The sequence below is a fragment of the Trachypithecus francoisi genome, unplaced genomic scaffold (genome assembly GCF_009764315.1).
Source record: "Trachypithecus francoisi isolate TF-2019V2 unplaced genomic scaffold, Tfra_2.0 Lachesis_group21, whole genome shotgun sequence".
Taxonomy (NCBI): domain Eukaryota; kingdom Metazoa; phylum Chordata; class Mammalia; order Primates; family Cercopithecidae; genus Trachypithecus; species Trachypithecus francoisi.
Window position 1 is genome coordinate 24,020,467 of NW_022681467.1, and position 6,408 is coordinate 24,026,874.

Genomic DNA, 6,408 nt, shown 5'->3' on the forward strand with positions numbered 1-6,408 from the left:
TACAGGCATGAGCCACCACCTTCTTGAGTATGAAAAGGGAAGACCACAGGGAAGCAGGAGCAGATGCCAAGGTGAGATCTTGGAAAGAGACTAGAGCAACAGCAAGACTGCCAGCCCTCACCCTACCTTGGGGACTGGCTCCGCGTCGCTGATCTTGGAGGCAGAAGAGAAGGGAAATGGGGCTCAACCTGGGTAGGGTGTAGGTGGGAGGACAGGCAGAAGAGTGAGTCAGCTTTTAGAGACATCCAAGGCAATGACGGGAGTCCTGAGCCAGCAGAGCTGATGTGGACAGCAACCATGGCCCTCCCAAGGAGTGACTATGATTGAGTCAACTGCGTGCTTGCTGTGTGTGTCCACTTCTGCTGCACAGCTCTGTTGAGCATTACCTGATCTCCCTGGGTGGATTCCTGCCCTTTGTTTGTCAATAGTCCAGGACATTCCCTATAAGCCCCACTTGAAACAGAAGGGGAATCCTTGCCATCCAAGAAGTAGGGCTGGCATAAAGACGGGCGTTGCTCCTGGTCTCGGATTTACTAGGTAGAGGGGTAGAGTGGAGGCTTTTAGAGTTCCACCAGATCCTTACCAGCCACTGTGCTCACCCCCAACTGGGGTGAGTGTTGGCTGCTGACAGCTCACAGCTTCCCCCTTCTCCTACGTATTGCCCTTGGCCAAATGGGAGCTACTTTGCCCAGGAGGTTTAACTCTTCACTCCCCTCTGGCAGCCTGCAGCCAGTGATTGACAGGTTCAGGGATATTAGAGGCATCTCCTTGTCACGGCAGGGTCCAACTGAGGTGCCCTTCATGCTTAGGCTCAGTGTGGGACTGTGCTGGTCTCCTGCAGAGACTGTATTCTTGCCCAGCTCTTTCCCCTGCCCTGTTCTGCTTTCTTCTCTCCTTTCTGTCCAAAGAGCCCTTCCATGTGCACCCAAATCCCCATTTCAGGCTCTGCGTCCAGCGAACCCCACCTAAAATAATGGGCTGATGGCATGTGCTGAACAAATTGTGGATCTGGCTGGACGCGGTGGCTCACATCTGTAATCTCGGCACTTTGGGAGGTAGAGGTAGGAGGATTGCTTGAGGGCAGGAGTTCAAAACTATCCTGGGCAACATAGCGAGACCCCCGCCTCTAAAAAAATAGAAAAATTAGCTGGGTGTGGTGGCACATGCCTGTAGTCCCAGCTACTCAGGAAGCTGAGGTAGGATTGCTTGAGCTCAGGAGGTAGAGGCTGCAGTGAGCTGAGACAGTGCCACTGTACTCCAACCTGGGCGACAGAACAAGACCCTGTCTCCAAAAAACAAACAAACAAACAAACAAACAAACTGTGGCTCTAACAGCAATGTAGCCCCATCCCACCGGGCTGTGTTAAGGGAAGAAGAGGTCTTGCCGGAGCTCTTTCTCCTCCCCTGGCAACTCCTGCTTTATGCCCACACCCACACAGGCGCACACTCCTCCCCGCACCCCCTCCCCACCATGCCTTCTCCTGCACAGCCGCTTCCTAGAGGAAGTGGGTTGAGGAATTGTCAACCTTGACACTTGATGATAGCCTTTTTCACTTCCAGTGGAGACCAAAAGAGAGGCTGCCCCGGCCTCACTCAACAAGGGACAGAGAGGTGCCTGGAAGTCTCTTGGTACCTGTTCCTGGCCCCGCCTGACTCTGTAGGGCTCTGTGCTGTGGAATCTGCGGGGGCACCACAGACAGACCTGCCAGGTTTGGGCCTGCTCAACCACTCGACCACATTCCACCGGCAGCCACAGTTTGTCTTGGCAAGGTCAGCCTCCAGGCCCAGCTCCAGGAAGGCCCTGGGGAGCAGCCCAGACAAACCAGCTTTCACCACAGAAGCCAACGCTGGCTGGGCTTGAGGCAGTGCCAGCCTGAGAGTGGCTGGAGCCTCCCCCACCCACCTAAAGGTGAACTCAGTTCTGGGTGAGCGGGTGGGTGCGTGGAAGGGGCAGGCTCCTAGATGGGTGGAACCCACAGAGAGGCAGCAAGGGCAGGAGCCAAGTCAGAGGGTTTTTCTTCCCTACACGAATCAGCCCTTCAGGAACTGGAGTCATGGAATGACTGCCCGGAGCCCCGGCAGCCTAGCCCGAGCCTCCTCCTCACACCCTGCCAGCTGAGGGTGCATCGGGGCAGCTCTCGCTCCCAGGCTGGCAGGAGAGGGGCAGGAGAGGCTGTGGGGAATGAAGATGCTGGGATGCTGAGCCCCAGGGAACAGCAAATCTGCTACTGGATGGCCAGCTTTCCTTCCTCTGTAAACACTTGGCGCCTTCTCTCTCAAGGAATAAAATACTCAAGGATTGTATACAAACAAAACAGTCTTGTTTCTGTTCCCGCCCTGCTAGGCAGCCTCCCCTGCGTCTTTAAAGTCATGAATTCTCTTCCATTCTGTCTTCAGTGGGGGTCTCTGAGACCCTCCCACCCATTCTGCTTGGCAGTCTCTGCAGCTCCAAACCCAGGACCTCCTACCCTCTCTGTGCCCCGCTGCCAAGGTGAGGCAAGGAGGGGAGCTTTGAGCACCTTCGCCTTTGGAAGTGAGTGGTCGGGGCTCCTGAACAGAGGACTCACGAGGACTCTTCCGGATTTCCGACAGAGGGGACCCAGAACTAAGGAGCCCAGCCGGGTTTGAATCTTAATGGTTAGAATGGAATGGTAAAAGATGGGTTAGAATCAAAGTAGAATGACTTAGTGAGAGATTAATTTGTGTTTGTTCTTATGTTCTTCCCTTCACTGCTCCCAGAAGGTAGCTGAAGCCAGCATGGCAGTGTGAGATACTGAGGTGGTCTGCAGAAAGCCTCACTTCTCCAGGAGAAGCAGGGAAGGGCAAGGCCCAGTAAGTGCCTTCTTAGAGAGCAGTGCAGAGAGAGGAAGAGAGAGAAAGAGAAAATGGGCTCTGTGTTAATAATTGGTATACCCTGTATAAAGAATAAGGCCAGGCATGGTGGCTCATGCCTGTAATCCCAGCACTTTCGGAGGCCAAGGAGAGCAGATCACTTGAAGTCAGGAGTTCCAGATCAGCTTGGTCAACACAGTGAAATCTCATCTGTACTAAAAATACAAAAATTAGCCAGGCATGGTGGTGCGTGTCTGTAATCCCAGCTACTCAGGAGGCTGAGGCAGGAGAATCACTCGAACAACGACAACAAAAAAAGAATAATAATATATGACCATTTACAATTAAACATATAATTAGCTAATGCAGTGGCTTAAAATTAGACATGTAATTAATGTAACTCAGCACATTAATGAAATAATGGAGAAAGTAATTTGATTACTTAATATATGTAGAAAAATATTTCATAAAATGTGGCATCTATTTATAATTTTCAAACATTTTTAGAAAATTAGGAATAGAAGGATATCTATAAACCAAACATGATGCTTAATGGTGAAATATTAAAAGTTTGCCCTCCAGAATCAGGAGCAAAACAAAGATGTCCACTCTCACTACTTCTATTCAACATTTTATTAGAGGTTGCAGCCAGTGCATTTAAGCAAGAAAAATAAGTAAAAATAAAAAAAAAAGGACTGCAAGTGAAGAAATGAAACTGTCCTTTTTTGCAGATGCCATAATTATGTAGCTAAGAAAATCCAAGATAATCTAAGGATAAGTGGCTAAGCAAGATTGCTGGATACAAGGTAATTATACAAAAATCCATTGTGTTTCTGTATATTCACAACAAATAAATAAAATTAAGAAAATGATACTATTTATAATACCACAAAATAATCAAACAGAAATAAATGAAATATGTGTAAAACTTTCATACAGAAGTCTATAAAACATTATTAAGGGAAGTTTTAAAAGATCTAAATAAATGGAAGGATATACAATATTCATAGATTGGAACGCACAATATTTTAAAGACAGCAATTCTCCATTAATTAGCTTGTAAATTTAATGTAAACCCAATGAAAATCCAGCAGGCTTTTTTTTTTTTTGGAGATGGAATCTCGCTCTGTTGCCCAGGCTATGGTGCAGTGGTGCGATCTCCGCTCACTGCAACCTCTGCTTCCAGGGTTCAAGAAATTATCCTGCCTCAGTCTCCTGAGTAGCTGGGACTACAGGTGCATGCCACCAAGCCCTGCTAATTTTTTACATTTTAGTAGAGATGGGGTTTCACTGTGTTGCTCAGGCTAGTCTCGAACTGCTGAGCTCAGGCAATCTGCCCGCCAGTTTAAAAAATAGAAATTAATAAACTGATTATAAAATTTGCATTGAAATGAAAAGGACCACATGTAGCTGGCATAATTATGAAGAACTAAGTTGAACAGGCCGGGTATGGTGGCTCAAGCCTGTAATACCAGCACTTTGGGAGGCTAAGGCAGGAGGGTCACTTCAGGCCAGAAGTTCAAGACCAGCCTGGGTAACATAGTGAGGCCCTACATCTATAAAAAATTAAAACTAGGCCGGGCGCGGTGGCTCAAGCCTGTAATCCCAGCACTTTGGGAGGCCAAGACGGGCGGATCACGAGGTCAGGAGATCGAGACCATCCTGGCTAACACGGTGAAACCCCATCTCTACTAAAAAAATACAAAAAAACGAGCCGGGCGAGGTGGTGGGCGCCTGTAGTCCCAGCTACTCCGGAGGCTGAGGCAGGAGAATAGCGTGAACCCGGGAGGCGGAGCTTGCAGTGAGCTGAGATCCGGCCACTGCACTCTAGCCTGGGCAACAGAGCGAGACCCCGTCTCAAAAAAAAAAAAAAAAAAAAAAATTAAAACTAAAACTAAAAAATTTTGAAAGGAAGAATTAAGTTGGATGACTTGCCATATTATATATCAAAACATACTATACATCTAAAGTTATTAAGATAATGTGGCATTGGTGTGAGGTAGATAAAATGATGAATGGATCAGAATAGAAAATCCAGGACACACACATATATGAACATCTGATTTATAACAAAGACTTCAGTTCAATGAAGTGGGGAAAATATACTCATTTCAGTAAATAGTGCTGGGTCAATTGGCTATCCATATGAAAAAAATTAAATTTGATCTCTGGCTTACACTGTGCACAAAAATAAATTTTAGTTGGATTGTGGACCTAAATATAAAAGCCAAAAACAAGAAAAATTCTAAAATATCTTCTTGACTTTGGTGTAAGTGAAGATTTTAAAATTTATTTTATTTTAATTTAACTGAATTAATCAACTAATTTTTTTGAGATGGGGTCTCATTCTGTTGCCCAGGCTGTGGTGCGATCTCAGCTTACTGTAACCTCTGCCTCCTGGGTTCAAGTGATTCTCTTGCCTCAGCCTCCTGAGTAGCTGGGACTACAGGCATACGCCACCATGCCCAACTAATTTTTGTATTTTTAGTAGAGACGGGGTAGATGGGGTTTCATTATGTTGACCAGGCTGGTCTTGAAGAACTCCTGACCTCAAGTGATCCGCCCACCTTGGCCTCCCAGAATGCTAGGATTACAAGTATGAGCCACCGCATCCATGAAGATTCGTTTAAAAGCATACAAAAGGGGAGAGGAAGCGTGAAGCAAAATAATAAATAAATTAAAAGCATACAAGAAACACTAACCATAAAGAAAAGACTGATAACTTAGACTACATTCAATTAAGAAATTCTGGTTATCAGAAATCTAACGACTGGGCGTGTGGCTAACAACTGTAATCCCAGCACTTTGGGAGGCTGAGGCAGGTGGATTATTTGAGCCCAGGAGTTTGAGACCAGCCTGGGCAACATGGAGAAACTTGTCTCTACAAAACACACACACAAAAATTAGCCAAGTGTGGTGGTATGTGCCTGTGGTCCCAGCTACTCTGAGCCAGCAGGCTGAGGCTGCAGTGATCTGTCATTGCGCCACTGCACTCCAGCCTAGGTGACAGGGCAAGATCCTGTCTCAAAAAAAAAAAAAATCTCATAATGAAGGCAGGCGTGGTGGCTTACGCCTGTAATACCAGCACTGTGGGAGTCTGAGGCAGGAGTATCACTTGAGCCCAGGAGGTTGAGACTAGTCTGGGCAATATAGTGAGACCTCCATCTCTTACCCCTCAAAAATTAGCCAGGTGTGGTACCTGTAGTCCCAACTACTCAAGTGGCTGAGGCAGGACAGTTGCTTGAGCCCAGCAGTTCGAGGCTACAGTGAGCTATGATTGTGTCACTGCACTCCAGCCTGAGTGACAGAGCAACACCCTGACACACACACACACACACACCTCATAATGAGAGAGAAGAGAAGGGGAGCATGGGAGGAGGGATAAGAGGATCCTACGTCCATATTTGTGGTCGATGCCTCGCCCCCATCAGGACTCTCACGTTGAAGGTCTACTTGTGAACAGCCAACTTCTAGGCTGGTGGCTTCTAGGCTGGTGGCCCATTCCCTTCCATCATCCAGTGGGTGTTGTTACTACCACTGAGGTGGTAGCAGAGGAGGGAGCTGTGGACAGGGTGG